This window comes from Urocampus carinirostris, chromosome 10 (assembly GCF_059441175.1).
Source record: "Urocampus carinirostris isolate Australia breed hairy pipefish chromosome 10, RoL_Ucar_1.0, whole genome shotgun sequence".
In the NCBI taxonomy this organism is placed as follows: domain Eukaryota; kingdom Metazoa; phylum Chordata; class Actinopteri; order Syngnathiformes; family Syngnathidae; genus Urocampus; species Urocampus carinirostris.
The window spans coordinates 38582430-38607659 of record NC_142358.1 but is presented as its reverse complement, the minus strand read 5'-3'; the positions used below and the strand labels follow the sequence as shown (position 1 = coordinate 38607659).

The 25230-nt window shown below is 42.2% G+C and overlaps 1 long non-coding RNA gene across 2 annotated transcripts in view; it reads right to left on the bottom strand.

Annotated features, from left to right (window-relative positions):
• Positions 1-560: 560 nt before the first annotated feature.
• The window catches only part of LOC148358884 (uncharacterized), a 47805-nt gene continuing 23135 nt past the window's right edge, over positions 561-25230 (bottom strand). The window contains exons 3-5 of one of the 2 annotated variants that reach the window (XR_015851584.1): positions 15086-15219; positions 14773-14956; positions 561-2923 (exon numbers count right to left, since the gene is read on the bottom strand). This is a non-coding gene — a long non-coding RNA (uncharacterized LOC148358884). The remainder of the gene's footprint in view (positions 2924-14772; positions 14957-15085; positions 15220-25230) is intronic. The other variant, XR_015851585.1, reaches the window with a different exon arrangement.

The following is a 25230-nucleotide window of genomic DNA, read 5'->3' as shown; positions in this document are numbered from 1 at the left end:
TTATTTCTTTATCTCTCTTTTTATTTCTCTTGAATCTACTAGTCCAGCCCCCGAGAGAATGTTTGTTCTATCGTGTGGCCCCCGAGTTAAAATGAGTTTGACACCCCTGAATTAGTTGATACTAATTGGCGAAATTTCATTCGGATACCCAAGGAAATAAAACTCTTGCCTGAAACATGTGACATATATGCAAATCATTAATATTTTTACTAAAATGGACACTCTGGGGGTTCAAAACTTAATTATACAGCTGGAGAGTTTGGTCACTTCACTTGGTCTGTACTTTAAAAGGGAAAGGTCTTTTGAAAATATTTCGTTGTGTTGGCAGTTCAGTCCTCTACCCAAGACACACCACAGTAAGTGATAACTCTGGCGGTTAAGGGATCCGTGAGCTGCTATAGTGAAGTAATATTTGTAATTTTTATTTAACCACACTGTAAACTGAAAATGTTATAAAGTTGGGTTGCGGTTTCCTGATGTTCTAATGTGAATGAATGAATGAAAACTTTATTTCGAACATTAAAATAAAATGTCTAAATACAACACAATCTCAAGGATACACACATTACATAGGTCAGAAATCAATAATTCTAATAATAACAAGTCACATATTTTATACACTAATCATCGTAGTACCCATCCCTCAACGTCATAATGCCACTAGTCACTAAACATCACTGCGACACCAATGATAATAAAAACAATAGAAATAATAATAACAGTTATGATACAACAATAGCAAAGTTAAGCTTAAGTTAAACAAAGTTAACCATAGTTTGAAATGCAGTATTTCCAATCTCACTCATATCCCATTTTCTTCATCCCTGTATTTCGCCAGTAATGTTTTTTTGAATTGGAATTTGAACACATGAATAGTTGGACATTGTTTGATCTCATCTTGTAAATTGTTCCAAAGTTTGACTCCACACACAGACACACACATACTTTTCCTGGTTGTTCTCACCTTTGGGATTTCTTTCCGAATGAATCATTTTTGGATGTTTTCTGGCACTATGTTTTTGTTTACCTTAAATAGCAGTTGTGAAGTGAAAATTTTTACTAAATCATCCAATTTTAATAATCTGTACTGCAGGAACAAAGTATTAGTATGATCCCGATATCCTACCATGTGTATGGTTCTTATTGCACGTTTTTGGAGGATAAAAAGGGGCTTTAGTGAACTTTTGTAGTTATTGCCCCAGACTTCTGCACAATATGTCAAGTATGGCAGAACTAGAGTACAATATAATAAATACAATGCATTATAGTTTAAAATGAATTATTGAAATGCTTTTAGATACTTTAGTTTGTATGTGTCTGATGTGTGTTTTCCAGCTTAATCTATTGTCTATTATGACCCCTAAAAACTTCATTTCTGATACAGTGTCTATTGCAGCACCATCCATTTTTCCTTCTACTACTGTATTACTGTACTGTAAAATACAGTATTGCGCAGTACAACTAAGTATAAGAAGCTCCCCATGGGGCCCTTAGGAGCCAACCAGCAACCCTTTGATGCCGTAAAAGCTTTCACATTTGATGTTTTGGTTCCCCCGCTTGAGTTTCAGAAACGCGGCTGGCATGGAGACGGTGTGTTCGTCACAGGTGGGACCGAGGTAGAACGCTCGATCCCGTTCCCGTCTGACTCACGAGGAAGAAGCCAAATGGCAGCAATTTAGACAATGTTGTCACCACCAGAACGAAAAAGTATCCGGGCACGTCGGATGCAAAGTGAGGGACGAGGCTGCGTGGCCACGTGTTGAAAGGAGGGAATTGTCGGAGAGGAGGAAGCGTGTTTTGCCAGGAGAGAGTGATCCGGTGAATGCCGATGATGTGCTATTACGCCGCATCACGACGCCGTCTCGTAATTAAAGACAAACAAGATGGTGGAACTTCTGTGAATATGAAATTGACTTTCGAGGATTGTTAACAATGGTCTTTATGATAGTCTACTTGAAAACAATTCAAATGTCCAACGGGGCGGCATGGTGGCTGACAGGTTAGATAGATAGATAGATAGATAGATACTTTATTCATCCAAGTAGGGAAATTCACACTTCCAGCAGTCACAGATTAACAGGATGCCCTCAGGGTGCTGTGTTGTAGTTAGCAACAGCGGAGTGGATGACGTCCCACGCTAGTCCACAAGTTCGGCGTCCCTTCAGCAGTAGATGGAAATCTTTGTGCCTAGGGTTACACCACCTAGTGTTCATGTAGATAGCAATTCCGCCTCCTCTCCGCTTCCCACAGGCTTTTGTGTCTCTGTCTGCCCTAACAGCGCTGAAGCCGGGTAGTTCCAGATAGCTCCGGGTAGCTCCGTGTCGCTCCACGTTAGCGTCCGGGATGCTAGACATGAGCCACGTTTCCGTAAAACGTTCACGTTAGAACGGGGGTCAGGAGTCTGTCGCTCCTGCGGTAGGTATGGCTTTTTTTAAGAGTACATCTGTGTCAGAATCTGGCATGCCACCTTTTTTCAGGGGGCGAAAACCAAGTGAGGAGTGTTAAGAATTATTATTACCAAATTGTTCGAGTTAGTTATCTGACTCCATTAACCAAACACAACCTAAATTCATCCAACAATTTATGCGCGCTCGTTTCTTGAGGAAAAAGATGTACAAGAAAGCCGACATTTTCACACGGGGGCAGATTTAATTTAATTAACAATTTAACTAAGTGTACTCCATCGAAAACGGCCAAATTAGTGTCGTTGGAGTCTCTGGGAAGCCCTCTTCTGAAGACCTTTAGCTCCCTCCTATTGACCATCTTCTCCCCGCACAATGGCGTGCCAACTCCTCCCATGGGCGTGCCAAGGAAGCCCAACGTGGGCTTCACAATCTCAGAGACGAGCGTCCCGATGTCTGTGGTTCCTCAAAACAACGGAGAGCGTTTCTCAAAACAACGCCTGGCGAACTCCGTCAGAGTCCTGTTATCAACAAAACTAGACAAAATATTTTGCATTTGGAACAGCCTGACCTCTCATTGAACTATAGCCTACTCAGTGAAAATCTCCATTGCATTATGAGTGAATCGTATAAAATCCTATATAGTCATATGTATAAAATCCTTCAGGAGGAAGGCACACCTGAGCCCTACTTATTCCGAGATTTTATATTGCCCGCTCAGACAGCAACTTACGTTGGGTCATTGCATCTCCATTTCTGGTTTGGTCTTTGTTTCTGGTTAGGATCAAGTTGGGTTTGGTTTTGTGTGAACATTTCATTGTTTTGCTACCCCTTGTTTGTTACTTTGTTCCTTGCATTTCCATTTCGATCTTTGTTTATGGTTTCAACATTGTCAGCTTAGATTTTGACCGAACATGTTATTTATTTTGTGAACCCTTGTTTGTTACTTTGTTCCTTGCATTTCCATTTCCGGTTTGGTCTTTGTATCTGGTTTGGATCATGTCAGGTCTGATTTTGTTTCAACATGTTATTTGTTTTGTAACGCTTTGTTTGTCTGTTACTTTGTTCCTGGTTTTGTTATGAAAGGCCATCCTTGTTTTGAGCATGCTTGGCTCAGTTCCTGCTTCCCTTCACTTGGGTCCAACCCCACAAAGCATAACAGTCTTGATGGGGGATATAGTTCACTATAAAAACGCACTTGTAGCAGAACTGTAGTGCTTTTTCTACCTTTACATCATTTGGCCTTCAAGGTGAGATGCATCATTTGAAAACTTAAGCCAACATTAATGACTTTGAGCCAGGAGATGGCAGCAGAGTAACAAATATTTAGTGTTTATTTCTTAGAAATGCTCAAATAAACTTTAAAAAAAAAAAATTGGGGGGGGGCCTTGTTCCACCCCGAACAGGCCTGCTAGAAGTAAAATATAAGCAGCTAGGTGCAATGGAAAATAAAACATAAGGGCTCTTTGAACTCAGTTGGGCATTGTAACAAATAATTAAAAGAGAATATTTAACTTTTAACTTTTTAAGGACACCTCAAACTACAGTATTACGACATCATATAGAGCAATGATTCTAGTTTTAATGCCTTTTCCTGTATCATCTATAACCTTATTAGTCGGCAGTAGCTCAGGAGGTAAAGCGCTAGCCTTGGGATCAAATGGTCGCAGGTTTGATTCCTCCGTGTTATCTTGGGCAAGACACTGAACCGCTAATGCCCCCAATAAGCAGGTAGTTCCCTACATTGCTGACACTGTTATTGGTGTGTGTGTGAGTGAGTGTGAATGGATAAGTGTGAAGCACATTGTAAAGTGCTTTGGGAGCTTGTCAGTGATTTTAAAAGCGCTGAATAAATGCAGACCATTTATATTTATTTACATTTAGTCTAGTGCAGAGGTGTAAAACTCATTTTAACTCGGGGGCCACACGATAGAAAAACATTCTCTTGGGGGGCTGGACTAGTAGATTTGAGAGACAGAAAAATAGAAAGAAATAAGAGAAAGAGAGGAATAGAAAAAGAGAGAGGGTGTGACAAAGAATAAGAGAAAGGGAGAAAGACAGTGAGAAAGAGAGAGAGAGAGAGAGGGAGGTATGAGAGATAAATAGAAAAACAGTGAGAGCAGGAGAAAGATAGAGGGAAAGAAAGAAATCCAAAGAGAATGAGAAAGAGAAGAGAAAGAGAAGAGGAAAGCAAGAGAGCGAGAAAATAATACAGAGAGAAGGAAAAAGGAAGCGCAAAAGAAGGTAAAAAGACACAGAGAAAGAGACAAAGAGGAACATAGAAATAGAAAAAGAGACAGAGAAAGTTAAATAGAGAGAGACAGAGAGTGAGAGAAGGGACGAAGACAGAGTGAAAGGGAGAGAGAGATAGAGAGTGAGAGAAAATGGAGAGAGAGAAAGAAAGAAATACGACAACAGCGTCTTTGTGGGAGGCACCGAGCTTTGGCAACATCAAGTGGACATATTTCAACCTGCAGCTCGTTTTTCTCTTGCGCTTCCCTCAGCGTTATCTCGCAGGCCGGATTCAATCCCTTAGCGGTCCTGATCCGGCCCGCCTGCCGCCTCTTTGACACCCCTGGTCTAGTGGTTAAGATTTGGTGCTTCCAGCGCTGTCATCTGGAATCCCATTGTGCAATATACGATTTTCATATATGCTAACCAGGTTCAGAATTGCCTTGTGATCATTTGTTACCCACAATGCTTGATTTGATTTGAGAAAGACAATTTTAAACCCATTTTCCATCCAAATAAAACACGTTTTTGCTCTCCTGTCCCGGCTACTGACCCGTTTTCCCGTTTCCGACACTGCCATCGCTCGCCAGGGGTGCACTTGATACACAAGTGCACCTAATACACTAATAAATACCATACTTTTCGCAAATATGTTCGGTTCTTAACACATTAAGGTAGGGGGGACGGGAAACGCAGTGGGGGGTAGAGAGTGACGATTGTACCTGCGTTATTTGTTTCTTTTTGTTCCTGTATAGTGGATGATTCATCATTTGCTCTTCAGTTGCTAGAAAGGTTAGGCGTTTTAGAAACATTACGCACAAGAAAATTGCAAAACGTAGAACACCAAGCTGGTAGCTATCAAAGTAACAATGACAATTGTGTACAGTTGTGCAGTAGAAAAACAATCGTTTTGAGAGAAAAAATACAGTTGCCCCAGATGTGTGACAGTGACAGTAATTGCTACAAAAAACATCCCAGAACCGCAGCTTCACATCCATTATTACTTATGGTGACCGCACCTCATTTTTTCGGGAGATACTCATTAAATGCCTGTGCTTAATTCCAACTATCCTGATCCCGTAACCAGATCAATGCACGTTTGGTTGGGCAATCCATGTTAGGACCAGAACGGAAACAGGACCCAATTGCGTTATGTTTCTTATAAGTTTTATTAAAGGAAAGAGAAAGGGCTGCGCCCACTATCCGGTGTTCCCTAGGCGCGGGAAGCAGGTCGCTCTGAACGTGGAAGCGGATCTTCTGTGGCGAGCGATGGCGGTGTCGGGAGCGGATAAAACGTCATTAGCCGGGACAGGAGAGCAAAAACGTTGTCGGGGTCGTAAGCCAGGAAAGGAGAGAAGACGTGGTCGGGGACAAAAAGAAGTCGAAAGCCGGGACCGGAGAGTAGACGTGGTCAGGATCAAAAACGGGTTGAAGCCGGGGGACGGACAGGAGCAAAAAACAGTTGGGAGTCAGGGTCTCAAGTATTATGCATTTATTATGATGCAAATTCTTTGTAAGGCGTCATTTCTGTGCTCTTGTATCCCTGTTCCAAGGTTCCAGTTTGGTTTTGTTTTTGATTGGGCGCAAATCTGTCATATGTACGTACTTGCACACGCATCATAAAAGAAGATACAAGTATTTAGAGGTTAGAGTATAGATTATAGATCATTCATTTGTTTATTCATTTAATATTTATCAAATATACTTGCCGTGGTTTATTGTGCTGCAGTGTGATTGAACAATTTTAGATTTGGTTTCTAATTTTCCTTCTAGTAAATCTCACCAGTAAAGGGATGTCCAAAATAAGCTTAAAAAAATACCGAATTTTCTGCACTATAAGGCGCACCGGGTTATAAGGCACACCCCGAATAATAGTTTTTTGTCCTATATTTTTTCCATACATAAGGCGCACCGTACTATAAGGCTCTACAGTGGGAACGTCGACAAAACAGTCGGATAGTTCAGTCAAACTTATTAACCCCTTTACATTCCGACAGCTTGCAAAGAAGCAAATACGTGTCTCTGACGGTGTCTGTACGATGTCGCCAATCACTCAAACGCATCATTCCACATTTCATTAGGAAGGTTAAACTCTTCGGATTCAAGAAACGCCAACCATTTCTTAGTTTCCTTTTTCTTTTTCGCTAGCAACTGTGTGGACAGCAAAGTAAGAATTTAATCGTGCAGGGAAACCTAGTTCTTTACTGTGCATATGACAATGAACACTTTGAATTGAATTGAATTTAATTGAAAAATAGACTCATCACAGAGACATCAAGATACTAGGAAAATATAAAGCCGGGGCAGCTCACCAAAGTCATCTTGCAGCCATCACATTCAATAATAATACGCAACCATGGTCCTCTTACATCCGTGAGTATCGTAAATCCAACCGTGTAAAATATTTACAGACTCCAAAACACGCAATAATGCCGACAAATAAAACAAAAAATAAAACGAGAGGCAAATGCATAGATGGACGTTGCTTGTCGGTAACTGTCTGTTTAGCCCCATAATTCCTGTTTACAAATAGACTAGTTTCCTCCATGCCGTAGAGCAATCAAACTTGTGATTCACATCTTTTTGGGCCGATTGCAGGCTTCGTTTTGCACCACTTTAGCCTATGCGAGCATGTAAATGCTAAAAAGGACCCGCCTCCTTTACTTCCAAATAATTTTAGCCAATAGTGACGGATTCAAATGATGATTGACACATTGGATAGGAAATAAAACGCCGGTAGATATATCCCAGCATACACCGCGGACTACATCGCCTACGGGGGAAAATCTAGCCGGCGGCTGCTTGCCTTAGTTGCGGGACCTTGCGACTCAATATTGATCCATACATAAGGCGCACTGTATAATAAGGCGCATGGTCAGCTTTCGAAAAAATAAAGGCTTTCATCAGAATAAACCCCTGCTGTCCAAATTTTCAAGGAACAAACAAAAAGTGCTAAAGGTGGAAGAACTTTATACACAAAACAGATCATCCTTTTATGTGTGCTTTTAAAAGAGACATTTCCTGGAGATTTAAACTGTTTTAAAATGTCAATTCCGCACTAAAAATACATTCAATGTGGTTTTTGTGGTCCAATGATCATTTTTGAGAATTCCAACATAATGTTGTTTGTACACTTGTAGGGACATTTCTCTGTGAGTTTGTTTTCTCAGCCAAGCTGTGTGAATCTCATTTGAAATACTATAAAAACGTTTTCAAGTTGGACCTAAATCTCAAACTGTCGGAAAAGGAGGAGGACCCAAATGCGTGACGTTTATCACACAAGCCTATTATTTTACGGGAAATGGGGAGTCATGCACGTTAGGCAGCAGTCTGGCGTGGAATGACAGGAAGCCAGAGGCCGACGATATCGGACAGATGGGGTCGATACCGGACAGGACAGGACAGACAGGAATGATATCAAAACAGGATATTGAAAATAAACAGGACAAACTAGACGGGAACAAAACTGGAGATCAATAATAGACAGGACAAAAATAGATGGGAACGATACCAGACAGGAAGTACAGGCAGGAAACCGGACGGGGTCAAAACCCACGTCTTGCGAGGCAGAGGTTCGTTGATGGACTGACCAAGGGAGAGTGAGAGCAATCAGCTTAAATAGAAGGGAAGCCATTCAGTCAACGCCACACAGGCGGGGCCAATTGGGCGCCATGGCAACCGTGACACAAACATCTGGATCAAAAATGAAAAAAATGTAGACAACAGGGCATTCTCTTTGAAAACTTCCGACTGATCTTTGAATGCACCGTGTGTCCAGTGCAGAATGCTACTGGGTGCCTATCTTGGGAGAGTTGTGGTATACGTGAACAGGTCTTTCTATTTCCTTCCGAGAATGGTCACGACCAACATACCTTATATCACAGGAGCGTATTATTTTTTTCTAGCGCAGTAATAGTTCATTGTAAAACAGTTTTAAATAGCAGGATGTTTCTCAATGAAATTAAATGATCTGCATTTATATAGCGCTTTTCAAGTTAAGACTTCCCATAACGCTTTACAGTGTGCTTCAAATTTTCCCAATAGCGGCCGGACAGCCATGTAAGGCGCTAACCTGCTTATTGGGGGCATTAGAGGTTCAGTGTCTTACCCAAGGACACTTCGACATGTAACACGGAGGAGCCTGGAATCGAACCTGCGATCTCTTGATCCCAAGACGAGCTCTCTACCTCCTGAGCCACTGCCGCCCCTACTTCTACTTTAACCCAACATGGTTGGCAGCGCGGTGGATAGCGCGTGTGCGGCACAGTTCTGAGGTCATGGGTTCAAATCCAGTTACCAACCTTCCTGTGCAGAGTTTGCATGTTCTCCCCGAGCTTACGTGGGTTTCCTCCGGGCACTCTGGTTTCCTCCCACATTCCAAAAACATGCATGTCAGGTTAATTGGCCGGTCCAAATTGTCCTTATGTGTGAATGAGCGAGCGAATTGTCTGTCCCTATGTGCCCTGCGACTGGCTGGCAACCAGTTCAGGGTGTCCCCTGCCCACTGCCCGGAGATGGCTGGGATGGGCTCCAGCACCCCCGCGACCCTACTGAGGATAAGCGGAGCAGATAATGGGAGGATGGATTGCAGGTTTTTATGTTTTCGTAGAGAATGATGGTAAAAATAATAAGTATAATTTTTGCACTTTAACGAGTAAATACATGTCATTTGCATATGCCTTCCGTCAAATATCGATAAGTTTTTCACAGGTGCGTCGTACACGCTTCACTCCACCACTGCAGGCAGCCCCCCTGTGAAAGTATCCCTTTAATATGGATGAGCCCCACAACCCCCCCTCCCTCTCCTTGCTAGAACGAAAGCAGTGGGAATAAAACCCTCTTGGAAGTGTACTCGCATTAAAAATGCATTGGCTGAAGCATGGCCGCAAATGTAACCCGTGTGCTTAACTGTATGCGAGTAAACAGGTGCAGGGGGGTGGGGAAAGTGTAGCTGTCCACCCCCACATCAATCCATCCATCTATCCCTGAGCTGTCCACACACAATGCACATGACTCATCCAGATGAGTCACCTAGACGCCCCCCCTTCCCCTTCCCCACGCGCACATCTTTGTATCCTCTCCCCAGGATAACCTTGACAGAAGAACGCAAAGGTGTTTGCACGCAGGAAAAAAAAAGGAAAAAAGGTGTAGTCAAGGATCTGCTTCACGCCACCTACACTGTATCTTGAACTTCTCTTAGCGTTTGGAGGAATTTTGCTAAATAGATCATAATTGGACTTTGATATACAGTATTGGGGAGAGTATACTACTGAGGTCAAAAAACTACTACAGTGATGTAAAAACAATGTTTAATTCGTGCTGCCAGAGTCTCATAAACATCCATCCATCCATTATCAGCACCGCTTATCCTCAGTAGGGTCGCGGGGGTGCTGGAGCCCATCCCAGCTATCTTCGGGTAGTGGGCAAGGGACACCCTGAACTGGTTGTCAGCCAATCGCAGGACACACAGGGACAGACAATTCGCCTACACCTAGGGACAATTTGTACCGGCCAATCAACCTGACATGCACGTTTTTGGAATGTAAGAGGAAACCGAAGTGCCCGGAGGAAAACCCACGCAAGCACCGGGAGAACATGCAATATCCAAACAGGAAGGTTCGATATCATGATCTCAGAAGTGTGCTGCACATGTGCTAACCACTGCGCCACCATGCTGCCCTACTATTAAAAATATTTATTATTATTGTTTAGATCAAGGGTTTTCAGGGGATAAATTCATAAATGAAATTGTGAGACATAACTGGAGTAGTAGTGGAACTGAGCAAGATTGTGGATAGTACTCGGTTGGTTTGGACACATGGAGAGAATGGATGAGGAGCGAATGTTGAAGAAGATCTACAGAGCAGAAGTAAATGGAAGGAAAACCAAGAGGAAGGCCGTGATTGACGTGGATGGATGGTGTTATGAGTGCGCTGGAGGAAAAAGGTCTAAATGTAATGGAAGCTAGAGCTCTTGTTTGTGATAGGAATGAGTGGAGATAAGTGTTCTAAGGGATGGGCTGGGCACCTGTATGATGGGGCAGGGGTAAACCAGTGAAAGCTGTTGGGCCCTGCTGTTGAACAGAAGAGTGTGTTGTGTCACCCTGACTCAAGTGACATGGCCGCCTTCCTGTGTCCCGTTTCATCTGGAGGGACGAAAGCATGATCAACTTAGGTGCGGAGGTGCTTAACTTGTTTGGGTGTTTGGGAATATGGGCTGGCCATGGTCAATTTTTTCATGTTTTTGCTACTTTTCCCTTTTTATTTTCTGTGTTTTTGTTTATGTGTTTATCTTGCTGTCGGTCACCCCTCTCAAGATAGATAGTTAGATAGATAGATCAGGGGTTTTCAACCCGTTTGAAGCGCAATGGGCACCCAGTTTGATATGCATATCTGAAATAACAAATGATCATGTTATTACTATGTTTTCACTATGTTATTACCAGCTCGGTGGCCTTAGGGGTAGGGAGCCTGCCCCCGAGACTGGGAGGTTGCTGGTCCGAGCCTCGGTCGGGTCGTACTTCAGACTTAAAACGTTGGTACGCATTGCCTCCCTTCTTGTTTGGAATTGGAGGGTTTGGTCAATGTGAATGTGTTCTTGACCCTAGCCACCTCACACTAAGGGGATATGACTCCGGTATATATTTTTTTCTATGTTATTACCAGGTTAAACATTGAAAGTATAGTTAAATAGACAACCCAAAAAATACAATTATATTATTGTTGTTGTTATTATATATATATATATATATATATATATATATATATATATATATATATCTACTGGATATACATATTATATATAGGAATTGTTGTTCACTAAACAACGGTTAGATAAAGAGATGAGGATTCAAGCTTTCTTGTGATATGTCTTGTATGTATAGCTACGGAATTGTCTGCCGGCCTTCAAAATTATGTTAAAATGGCAAAAACAGACTGGCACCCGCACTTTCCATTTGAGAGAAACGTCTGGCATTGAATGGGTTAATTTAAATATATTGTGTTGTGTTTAAAGTTATCTCATAAAAACTGTATAAACTAAATTAGATAGTAAGGCAGATGAAGTACATTTACTTTATTTATGAAAAAAAAACATTTAACTTTTAAATTCATTAATTATAAAGTGAGTATGATATTGTGTTTTAATGCTTGTAGCTTTATTGAAACGGCATTAGAAAAGGAGAAGAAGCACAATGGTTTTATCATTTATTTTTTTTGAAGTCATGTTGTTGAGCATGCACTTTGACATTGTCGCCAACAGATGGCACTGCTGTTATGGACAATTTGTGCTGAACTGCAACTAAAACATTTTTTCTGCTTTTTTATTCTGAATCTTTTATATATATTTTTTCTCTTGAACGTCTTTATTACACGTTGACCCTGGAGTGCTTTTTCCAATCTGCATAGATTGTTTCACAACGTTAAAATCAATGACAATAAAGTCAAGTATATTCTATATTTATTTGTATATTTTGAGTGTTTCAAAACAAATGGTTACCGTATTTTCCGCACTATAAGGCGCACCTAAAAGTCTTAATTTTTTTCAAAAGCTGACCATGCGCCTTACAGTGCGCCTTATATATGGCTTAATATTAAATCGCAAGGTCTCGCAACTTACAGCCGCCGACTCGATTTCCCCCCGAACGTGGAGTAGTCCGCGGTGTATGCTGGGATTTATATACCGGCGTTTCATTGGCTAACCAAAGTGTCAATCATCATTTGAATCGATCGCTATTGGCTAAAGTTGTTCGGAGCCTCGGATTGGCTAGAGGGCCAAAACAAACCCTGCAATTGGCTGAAAAAGATGTGTCAATCATCCGTTAAATCGATCGCTATTGGCTGAAGTTATTCGGAGCCTCGGATTGGCTAGAGGGCCAAAACAAACCCTGCAATTGGCCGAAAAACTACGCCATAAAGAAACATGTTTCATTAGTCTGTATTTGTAAACATTTTACTCTCCTGGATTTACTACACTCACGGTTGTAAGAAGACCATGATTGCGTATAATTATTGAACGTGAGAACTTAGGTGAGCTATGCGGCTTTATATTTTCCCGGTATCTTGTTTTAGAACGATCTTGATGTTGCTGTGATGAGTTGAGTGAATTCAACTCAATTCCAAGTGTTTATTGTCATATGCACAGTAAAGTTGCGAGCGAAAAAGAAAATAGAAACTAAGGAATGGTTGGCATTTCTTGAATCCCAAGACTTTAACCTTCCGAATGATATTTGAAATGATGCATTTGAGTGACATCGTACGGACACCGCATCCGCACGTGTCTACGACACGTATTTGCTTCTTTGCAAGCTTTGGGAATATTAAGGGAGTAATCAGTTTGACTGAATCATCTGACTGTTTTGTCGACGTTCCCATTGTAGTGCCTTATAATCCGGTGCGCCTTATCTATGGAAGATATAGGACCAAAAACTATTTTTTGGGGGTGCGCCCTATAACCCGGTGCGCCCTATAGTGCGGAAAATACGGTACTTTATAAACAGAGAGCAAAATACACCTTGTGCAGGTAAATGTGAACAAGAAAGATTGTACTATTTTATCGTTTTTCTCATGTTTTGCAGGGGTATCAGATTTAAAACTCTTTTGTAGGTGTCGGAAACCTATGGTATCACACCATCAAACCACATTTAGGCTGCCAATCACTAAATAATCCTTTTTATGAATTTTTCATCACACAATCTATGTTCTTTGTTAAAACAATTTATGATTAAAAGCCACAGACAAGCGTTAAAACCCCAGAAGCTCTAGCAAAGCACTTAGAGCCATTTGGTTGGGTGAGCGATGGGAATGGGCGGAGCTATACACACTGCTTCTTCCTTTTGCCAATTGCCGCCTACACTAAAATTAAAAACATTGGTATCCTCGTTTGTTGTATTTTGTTACATTTTTATAAGATGATTTTGCTCGCACCTTGCTTTGAAATTATTATTTGGGACAAAAATGAGTCAAAATGAGCCTCAAAACTCTCAAGTATCTGCTAGGTGGAGACAAATTTGAAGGGCTATATTTATATTGATGGGACACAGGCTGTGGCATTATTATTATTTAATAGATTTTTTCAAATCGTCAAACAGTGAAACAAAATGTGCTGAGTGATTAGCTTTGGCCTGGCGAGCGGGTTTGGCGATTTGGTTGAACTTTGTCTTAAAAAATATGGTGTGGCTCTATTGGTATAATCCAGGGGTGTCAAACCCATTTTAACTTGGGGGCCACACGATAGAAAAAACATTTTCTCGGGGGCCGGACTAGTGGATTGGAGAGAAAGAAAAAGGAGAAAGAAATAGGAGAAAGAAAGAGGGGGAGAAAAGGAAAGGGTGTGGGATGAGGAAAGAGAGAATGGGAGAAAGGGTGAGAGATAGAGAAAAGAGAGTGTCAGGACCAGAACGGAGACAGGACCCACTTAGGTGCGTTTCTCTTAGTTTTATTGGGAAGAAGGGAAAGGATAGTACACACAATCCGTAGATCGCTGGTTGCGGGGAGCAGGTTGCTCAGATGCGGAAGTGGTATTTCCGTGTTGAGCGATGGCGGTGTCGAGAGCGGAAAAAACAGATCAGTAGCCGGGACAGGAGAGCAAAAATTGTGGTCGAGATCAGAAACGGGGTCGGAGCCGGGAAACAGATGGGAATCAGAACCGGAGAGAGTCAGGGTTGCCAAGCGTAAGCTGAGGTTCGCAGACGGACTGACAACCGGTGACAGGAAGACGGGGGTATAAAAAGTTAGCCAATCAGCGTCCGAAGAACTTGGCGCCAAAGGAACAGGCTCAGGAGCCTCGCATCAGTAATCATGACAGAGAGAGAGAACGTGAGCAATAAAAGAGATAAATAGAGAAATAATGGGAGCGGGAGAAAGAAAGAGAGAGAAAGAAAGAAATCCAAACAGAAATAGAAAAAAAGAAAGAGAGGAGAGAAAAGAGAAGGAGAGAAAGAGTGAAGGGGAAAAAGAGTAAAGGGGAAAGCAAGAGAGAAATAGAGAAAGTGAGAGAGAAAAGGAAAAATGAACAGAAATCAAAAGGTAAAAAGACACAGAGAGAAAGAGACAAAAAATGGTAAAATGCTGCATTTATATCGTGCTTTTCAAGTCAATAAAGACCTCCCAAAGCGCTTTACAATGTGCTTCACACTTACCCATTCACACACACTCACACACCAATAAGGAGTCAGCCATGCAAGGGACCCTTGCTTATTGGGGCATTTGGGTTTCAGTGTCTTGGCCAAGGACACTTCAACATATAACACGGAGAAGCTGGGAATCGAACCTGCGACCTCTTGATACCAGGACGAGTGCACTACCTCCTGAGCTAATGCCGCCCTAAGAGACATAGAGGAACACAGAAAGAGAGACAGAGTGAAAGAGAGGGAGATACAGAGTGAAAGAAAAAAGGAGGAAGAGAGAGAGAGAAAGAAAGAAAAACAACTACAGCGTCTTTGTGAGAGGCACCTGGGTTTGGCAACATCAAGTGGACATAACCAGCAGCTTGTTTTTCTCTTGCGCTTCCCTCGGTGTTGTCCCGCAGGCTGGATTCAATCCCTTATTGGGCCTGATCCGGCCCACAGGCCGCCTGTTTGACACCCCTGGTTCAAAGAAAAACAAAAAAATACCTCAATCAGTTTTTCTTTTTTTTACCTGCACAAATTTTCATAAACCAATGTGTCCCAGGACCAAATACTTTGCCCCAACCCTAGTTTAAAACCTACCAAAAAATAGGGCCTTGTGCATGATTTAGAGGCGGCACGTCAACTGGCGCGCCGCACACGCCGCCTATGTAATCTTTTTCTGGCCAAAGCTCTCCCTCTAGGTGCCAACACACACTCCAAAACGTCCTTTTCAATTGAGGGCGGCCTGTTCCACAAGGAGACGTTCGCGGGCTTTTAGGGGGATTTGCGGCCTGAGCTTTTTGGAGCGGGTTGAAATCCTTCAGGCCGGTGGCACTCGCCCTACGCGCAGCCTGTCATTAGGACAGTTTAGTGGGAATCCGGCGAAAGGTGATTGGTTAGTCGAAAACAGACGTATTTTTAAGCCGGAGGGAAGACGCTTTGTTATGGAAATCATTTGACTGGGCCCGACCGCGAAACCATAATTGCGTAGAAAATATGGCGAGCGACGGGGCGACTGTGGTCAAATATTGCACTTTTTGTGGCAAAATATAGCGTTGGGGCTGCAGCACGGATGCCGTGTTTGTGGAGTGCTCTGCGGGAGTTTTATAGGGATGCTCGTATAGATAGAAAATAGTCACAGTCAATTAGATCTTGGTTTGGATTTCACGGACCTCTGTGCACGCTTGACATGGGTTTGTATTTTTGGGGACAACATAGAATTGAATTGGCTTTCTCGGAAATATTGTAAGTGACAAGATTAGATAATGGCAATCCAGGGTAAACACCTAATAAAGACTTTGAAGAGAAAAAATAAAACAAATGGCAGTCAGGATAAATATGGTCTGCATTTAAATGTAAACAGTCTGCATTTATATAGCGCTTTTCAAGTCAAAGACCTCCCAAAGCGCTTTACAATGTGCTTCACACTTAACATTTACACATACTCACATACCGATACCAGAAGAGAACTGGACCAAAAACATTGAGGAATGGACTGATGCCAAATTTGCCACAAACTCAAAAAGGCCAGCAACGTCAACAGTTGAGAAAACTGTCCAGAATTGTGTCCTCATTGGTGCCCTGGAGGATAAAGGATTTGCGAACCGTGAACTGCCAATAAGTGCCGCCTGTCATTGAATGGAATTTGTCTTTATTGTCATTAGTGGTTGGGTAGGGTTACTTTAACTGGATTACTTTCAATTACTTTTGGATGACTCCAATACCAAATATGCTAATAAAAGACAAAAGAAACTAAATATGAATAAAATGACTCAATTTTGTGCAGGCTTGAGGAGTAACGGAATACATGGAACGGCAAAAATGATGTTGGCAAGCTGTTTGGATTTACTTTCATTTTGTTTCTGTCGCATTTTATGTTAGTTTTGCTGGAGATCAAAGCCAGAAGAGAAAGCTTACCACGGGTTGTGAGTCATAATGTTATTCATATTTATTTTCTTTTGTCTTTTATTAGCATATTTGGTATTGGAGTAATCCAAAAGTCATTGAAAGTAATCAAGTTAAAGTAACCCTACCCAACCCTGGTGCTAGCATGCTTTTTTTCTTCTTATATACTATTTAACTTTCATGAGGTGTTAGAAAAGAAAGAAGACTGGAAAATGGCATAAAGCTGCCATCTTTTGGGGAAAATAGGGACTGCAAGCACCGACCCATGACATGATCTGTTTATAAGGTAGTACAGTACACATTTGAAAACAGAATAAGTTTGCACCTATCTAGTGGTGTTAATGGAACTGCACCCAGTACAAGCTGCATTGAGCCTGTCAGAACCAGAACAAATGGTAGACCCAAACGCGTAACGTTTCACACCAAGCTTTATTGCAAAAACAGAGAAGTCCGGCACCTGAAAACAAACGCCAGCAATTCGGCGATCGCCGGGCAGGAGAAGCAGGAGGCCCACGAGATCGGAGCGTGGTCGGAGACAAGGCGGGCGCCCGGGACAGGAGATTGCAGCGTGGCCAGACATTGTAAGGTTATCGGAGACAACCGGGAAGCCAGGGACAGGGGAACGATACAGGATACAGGACACAGGACAGGATACAGGCCAGGTCGGGACAGACGGGAGCCAGAGTCAAAAAGTGCTTCCCATGTAAGTGCGGAGGTTCGCTGACGGACCGACAAGGAGTGAATGAGAGTAATGAGCTTAAATGAGAGGGGAACCAATCAGGAAAGGAGCAGCAGTTGGAGCGAAACTGGGCAAATCATGACAGTGTCTTGATAACAAAAATGTATAACTAAAAAATACTAACACAACTGAAATAAAAAAAAATTATAGATTCTATTCACGTACTCACCAACATATACTTATGTGAGAGTATGCATTTTTACCACTCGTTAATTGTCTTTCCCCTAATTTGAGCATGGTGCTCAAATCCCTAAAACATCTATGTCTGAAGTGGAAAATTGATAAATGTAATACTTTGCAATAAATGCCAGCCTTGCACGCTGGAGTCTTAAAAAGCCAAAGTTCCATGTAACATTTGGACGTGATGCCGCCATAAAAAAAACAAGATAATTATGTGCAATTATATATAAAAACAGGAACTGAATCAGATGCCACCTCTGAGTCATTCACAATTGGATGTGAGTTTGCTGTAGTTTCCTTCAATATATACAGTAGGAGCCTGCATTTCTTTCCTTACATTGTATTTCTAACTTTCATACAATGTATAGCAATTCATATAAAGCAGATTGTCGGGATATGACTATCTATTATGAGTTGGGAATAACAAAATGAAATTGCTTTTAACGGGAAAAATAAACCTTGCTGCGTTAATGTACCCAGATAAAAAAAGAAACAAACATCAAACACATATGCAAAAACTTCAAACTTTTGGGTGCATTTTAACCTGTTTACGGTGAAGGGATTGACCGATAATTGTTTTTCCAGGGCCTATACCAATACTGATTATTAGTACAGACGCTGCTCTACTTATTAACGAGACAATCGTTCGTAAATTGAATTTGTTCATGATTCAGTAATACATTTTGCATGTTTAAGGTTTGTATAAGTATGTTTAAGGCTTGTAGAAGTAGCCTGTATTGCTTTGTCCTAAAAAATAAACATTTCATAAATAATATGCTCTATAAATATAAATAAAGTTGAACTTACTTTTGGAAGATGAGCTTCAAGAGTTAAGCTTCTTCCTCCTTTGTAGTAAAAAGTGGCTGAAAAAAAGTTCCTGCCATTTTCTCAACCACATCAAGCTTTCTTATTCCACTTTCAGTCAAATAAATAAATGACTTAATTTCAAAAGACTAGGCTCGCCTCTTCTTTACACTTTACACCAACCATATTGAATGGATGCAGGAGATAATAAACAATAAAAATGTTTAAAATCTTAGCGTGCTGGAGATACAGTATAGAATGTTTACACACGAACTAGGAAGAAAAAGCGGATTTCTTCTTCGGGGTGGATGCTGGGTGAGCTCTCACAGCGCCACATGCCGGAAGTGGCCGAAATAAGCACTACAGTACTCGGAAAAAGGTGCACAATACAAAATCTAACTTACAGCAATGACCAGATATTTTTCGACATCCCGAAAAAAAAGGATGTATTTACCATTTTTCGTAAGTCGAAAGGTCGTGAGTAGGGGAGCGTCTGTATTAAGAGGAGGTCTATAACTGTTTTTTGAGCCGATATTTAATTGCTGTAAAAACTTTAAACTTTGCATTAAAAATGTTTCATGGTGCAAAATGAAAAACATGGATAATTTACATAAATTCATCCATCCATTATCCAGCCATTATCTGCACCGCTTATCCTCAGTAGGGTGACAGGGGCGCAGGAGCTAGAGGTAAGATCGGGCCAAAAAAAAGCACCCGAGCCCGACGCAGGCCCGAGGGGTATTAAACCCGACCCGGACCGAGCCCGACTAATTAACTGGATTTGCTGGCCCGGCCCGAAAGGGGCCCGAAATTACATATTTTATTTATAAGGAGGGGTGATTTATGATAACAAATTAAACTCTGCCTTTTGTTACAACATCTAGGCCTAAGTTAAATAAAACTGTATAAACATTTACATCTTTTATATTTCTGTGTCTGCACTGCAGATGTTACATTAAGCGACAATCTGTCATTGACGGTTTTTTTTTTTGAGGTAGCGAAAACATTTAAGGGCGTCCGTCATTTTGACGACTTGATCATTGGGCCATAATCCACAGCAGCAGTAGTAGTACGTCCTTAAGATTTTAGCGCAGCACTTTCATTGAGGGGGTGTTGACGTGTTGTGCCCTTTTCCGACTCCTATGCAAATTCCCCGCCCCCTGATCGTATTCTATATAAAACGCTTATTAAAACAATAAAGCGAGCTAATTATAATAATTGGGAGATCCTAGTCTATATAACGCGTTTATTTAAACAATAAAGCGTGATTTTATTCTGCAAATTGCGTTTTTTAACGCGGATGAAAATGTCACCAACGTCAATGTACGCTTCCGACAAAAGCGATCGTATTCTATATAAAACGCTTATTAAAACACTTGTCTGTGATGGCTTGCTTAGCGCGAAGAGGGACTGTCTTTGGGACGAATGATAATATAGATGTCTGACGTTCATTACTTTTGCCAGGACAGCTTTTTAAATGTCTGATCAGCGTCGAGGTCCCAGTCTTTTTGCTATCGTATGCGAGCAAATTGCCACATTGACACTCAGCGAAGCCAACGCAAGTCTCTGTATCATTTTCTACTATCAATTTGAAATTGCTCCACACTTCACTCTTACCAGAGTGCGTTTTCCTCGTCAGTTCTCCTCTCTTGAGTTTATCCTTAACTTCTTGTTGGTCCGACTCCATATCGGGGATACCAGGCCAAAATCACGCGAATTTGCGGAGGGGAAGATTATTAAGAGGACAGCATTCACGTCACGTCACGTGCACAGAGCAGAGCATGCTCTGGCTCCGTTAAAAGCAATTACAGCTCCTTCTCCGTTTTATCCAAATTATTTATTTTATAACAAGTATTCCTTGGTCTAGTATCCATACATAGTTTAAGTATATATTTTTAATGAACATATATTTATAATTATTAATTAATTTAAAAAAAAAAAAAAAAAAAAAAAAAAAAAAGCAGGACCGAACCCGACCCGACCCGACCGTATGACTGACATTTCAGGCCCGACCCGGCCCGAAATTGCCTCGGGTTCGGGTTCGGGCTCGGGCCATAAATCTTAGTTCTAGCAGGAGCCCATCACAGCTATCTTCGGGCAGTGTGCAGGGGACACCCTGAACTGGTTGCGGGGCAATTTAGACCGTCTAATTAACCTGCCATGCATGTTTTTGGAATTTGGGAGGAAACCGGAGAACCCGGAGGAAACCCAGACAAGCACGGGAAGAACATGCAAACTCCGCGCAGGAGGGCCGGTAGCTGGATAGCCTCAGAACTGTGCCGCGGACGCGCTAAACACTCAGCCGCCGTGCTGCCCTCTGTATATATATATATGTATATACATATATTTATATATCCATCCATCCATTATCTGCACCGCTTGTCCTCAGTAGGGTCGCGGGGGTGCTGGAGCCCACACCAACTATCTTCGGGCAGTGGGCAGGGGACACCCTGAACTGGTTGCCAGCCAGACAGACAACTCACTCGCTTGTTCACACCTAGGGACAATTTGGACCGGCCAATAACCCTGACATGCATGTTTTTGGAATGTGGGAGGAAACCGGAGTGCCCGGATAAGAACATGCAAACTCCACACGGGGGAGGCTGTAGAAGCTGGACTTGAACCCTGAACCTCCGCGCCATGGGGCTGCGCACTAACCACCCAACCGCCAAATAAAACTTTAAGAGCTCTCTGAAACCTTTGAAGGTAAATAATTTAGAATTTCTACACAACTAGCATGACTAATTTTTCTCTTAAGTCAAAACAGTACAGGAAATAAAATTAGGTTTAGCACCATATAAAAGGTCCATAAAAAACTTAAAATGCTCCTCGATTTATTTATTTTTTTACAATAAATAAATAAAAATGCCAATTGAACCAAGAAGACTCAGAACAAAAAGTCTGAAAAGCAATGGAAATTTCAACAGTGCTGGCAAAATGAAAAGTGTGGGCACTCCAGGTTTAGAGCCAGATTCAAGTCAAGTCAAGTCATGTTTATTTGTCTAGTCCTTAATCACAGAGTCTCAAAGGGCTGCACAAATCAAAGACTATTGCAAACTATTATGATACCATCCCCTGATCTAAAACCTACAAGAGGGCAAATAATACACAGATATTGTCAACATAAAATATAGGTTATTCATATGCTATAGAATAGAAGTGTGTTTTAAGCTTAGATTTAAACATTTCCACTGGGGTTGCAGATCGAATCTCAGGGGGAAGAGCATTCCACAGCACTGGGGCCCCGAATAGAAAACGCTCTTGAGCCTGCAGATTTCTTCTTGGCTCTTGGGATCACTAGTAGACCAGCGTTTTCAGAGCGAAGGCTCCGGACCAGTACATAGGGGGAAATTAAATCTGAAAGATATTAGGGAGCAAGTCCATGCATGATTTTGTATACCACCAACAGAACCTTAAAATAGCATCTCAAGCTAACAGGGAGCCAATGCAGGTTAGCTAAAATCAGGGTCATGTGATCAAACTTTCTTGTCTTAGTTAAAAGCCTCGCTGCAGCGTTTTGTACCAGTTAAAGGCTCTTGATTTTGGACTTTGGGAGACCGGAGAGTAGTGCATGACAGTAATCGAGACGGAAAGTAACAAACGCGTGAATTCTAATCTCCGCCTCCGACTGAGACAGCATAGGACGAATTTTAGCAATGCTGCGAAGATGGAAAAAAGCTGTTCTAGTAATATTCTTCACATGTGTTCGAAAGGACAGATCGGTCAAATATGACACCTACATTTTTGACTGAGTCACTCTGGGTGATATTACATTTGTCCATGTTCAGAGACGTTTTTGAGAAAAAGTCACGGCATTTAGATGGAACAATAACTAGCATTTCGGTCAAGAAATGCTAGTAATGCAGCGCTTCCGACTGGGGTAGTGTGAGGAGGGTGACGAGGACAGCAGAGAAAATCATCAGGTCTTCTCTCCCCTCCATTCAGGACATTGGCCAGAAGCGCTGCCTATCCCAAGCTAAGAACATTATCAGGGACCCCTCTCACCCCCATCATGGACTGTTCACTCTGCTAGCCTCTGGGAAGAGGTACTGCAGTGTGCGGTGCAGGACCACCAGGTTCCACAATAGTCTTGTCCCCCTGGCCATTAGACTGTTAAATGGTCAATCAAACACATAGTAAATCTAACTGCTGCTAATCTGTACATCTGTTGGTTTTGTTTGACTTTTTGCACTACTGGCAGTTCTTTATAGCTAGCCACTCCTTGCACATCTGTTTCTCTGCACTATTGTACTTACAGCGTTATTGTTACAGTGTTATTGTTACTGTTTACCTGACTTGTTTACCTGACTGCCCTTTTTGCACATCTGGTTAGCTGCTCCTCTTGCACTATTTGCGCTACTGTAAAATACTATACATAGCCATAATTATTTAGTATTTTATTAGTACTCAATACTCCAATTCAAAACAACATTTTATTTATATCTGTACATTCAAGGAAACTGGGCGGGTCAGATGTATCGACATTTCGTTCTGTATACACGTGTACTAGAATGACAATAAAGTAGATCTGAATCTGATCTGAATCTGAAAGAACTATTATAGCACTTTAAGTCGTAATTTATTGCTTAAAAGGGGTTTACAAATAAATGTGGTTTTATTTTACGCACAACCCAAATTTTGGGACAAGAGGTTGCAGGTTTGATTCCCGGATCCTCCGTGTTATATGTCGAATTGTCCTTTGGCAAGACGCTGAAACTCTAATGCCCCCGGTTAGCAGGTAGTTGCCTTCAGAGTCTGTTTGAATAAGTAAGTGTGAAGCACATTGTAAAGCTCTTTGGCTGGGTCTTCATTGACGAATCCATTTCAAAACCCTATCCGCCCACCACGCCTTCCTGACACTTGAACTCGTCCGCCATGTCGAGAGTCACGTCGTCCCTCGCAGAGCTTGTGGGAATGAGGCGAGCTGGGCCATAAAACACTTGACCTTGGCACTGGCCCACTTCCTCTACAGACGGGGAAGTGGCGAGCGAAGGAGAAGCCACAGGGGGCCCGGTTTGGTAGGCGCTTCTCTAGAAGGGACACTTTGCGTCCATTGCTTCGTCATTTCACAGCCGTGTGACCCGAGGTCGAGACCTTATGGCTGTCGGTTCTTGCGGTGAGGCGTCTTTTGCAAAGTTTCACTTCGGGGGGAAATTTGTCTTGTGGCATCCTGCTCATGTGGCTTTATATCTGCTTTTTTGAGTTAAAGCAAGATCGTAAAGCTGCAATGGCATGCATGTAAAACACACACAATTAGAAACTAGTGTTGGATAAAAACGATCGTAGAAGTTAAAGGGACTGTTTGTTTGAAAAAACTTCCCATTATGCCTCCCTTTTTCTTTCGACTCATTTAGTGCCAGACGTTTCTCTCAAATAGGAAGTGCTGGTGCCAATTTACAGCAATAGGGGTGGAACAAAAGAAAACATTCGTGTGTATATATTGTGTGTCAAGACCTGAACCGGCAGTGGACCCAAATGCGTAACGTTTCACGCAATGCTTTATTTGGGAATCGAGGATGTCAGACGAGTGGAAGAAAAACAATAGCGAACTTGCTGGACAGGAGGAGCAGGAAGCCCTCGCGAACGCAGCGTGGTCGGAGATCGGAAGCGAGTCGGGCCGCCGTGACGGGAGACGGAGCGTGGTCGGAATCGGAAGCAGTAGGGTAGCCAGGACAGGAGATGGAGAGAACTTTGTTTGCATTTGTGATCCCTCCAATATTCAAACAATGTTTCCGTAAACACAGCGGCGCTTTGCTTTCAAAATAACATTTTATTGCAAGAACACTAATCTTATGATGCACGATCTTTGCATGAACTTTGCAAGAACGTTTCAGCGTCTGATGTTTCTGGTCAAGTGATCACATGGTTTTTAGTCCCCATGGCGACCGTGGACGTGCACAAAACGTCATCCCTCACTGAACCGCCGACTATGTCATCTTTTTTAGAAAGATTTAACCACTGAAGTGTTAACAATATGTTCATGGTTCACAGATCCCTTGTGTCTTCAGGGCAAGTATTTATAGCTTTTCTCACTTAGACTGCTTCACTGCTCGTACTCGTCATATGGGCCGACTCCTACGCTGAATAACTAGGTAAATGGGACCAAGATCTAAACAAGGTCATTTCTGCCCTCTAGTGGTGATTTATGATAGTGATATCATTGCCAGAGGCTTTATACTGATTGACAAAAAGCACGGCGGCGCAGTGGTTAGCGCGTTTGTAGTTCTGAGGTCATGAGATCGAACTGGCTGTGTGGAGTTTGTATGTTCTCCGCGTGCTTGCATGGGTTTCCTCCGGGCGCTCCGGTTTCCTCCCACATTCCAAAAACATCTTTGGGTGATACCCATGGGCACCACCTCGGTAACCCCTGGTTCAGACATTTTTTTTCTCAAATAACTATTAAACAAATAACCCTAACTAACAAAAATATTTGTGCAAAATGTTATAAGAAAAATAACAAATTTTAAATCGGTTTTATAGCTAATTAACACATAGCTTGTGCAAATAAATTATCCAGCTTATGACCAACACGCATTAATGACACACGGCACGGGAGTTCGAGGTTCAAGTCCTCTGCCTTCCCGTGTGGAGTTTGCATGTTCTTCCCCGTGTCTGCGTGGGTTTTCTCTGGGCACTCTTGAGCATTCTTCCGGTTACCTCCCACATTCCCAAAAACATGCATGTCAGTTCGATTAGCCAGACCAAATTGTCCCTCAGTGTGAATGAGCGAATGAGTTGTATGTCTCTGTGTGCCCTGCGACTGGCTGGGAACCAGTTCAGGGTGTCCCTAAAGATAACTGGATGGGCTCCAGCACCCCGCGACCCTACTGGGGATAAGTGGAGCAGATAATGGATGGATG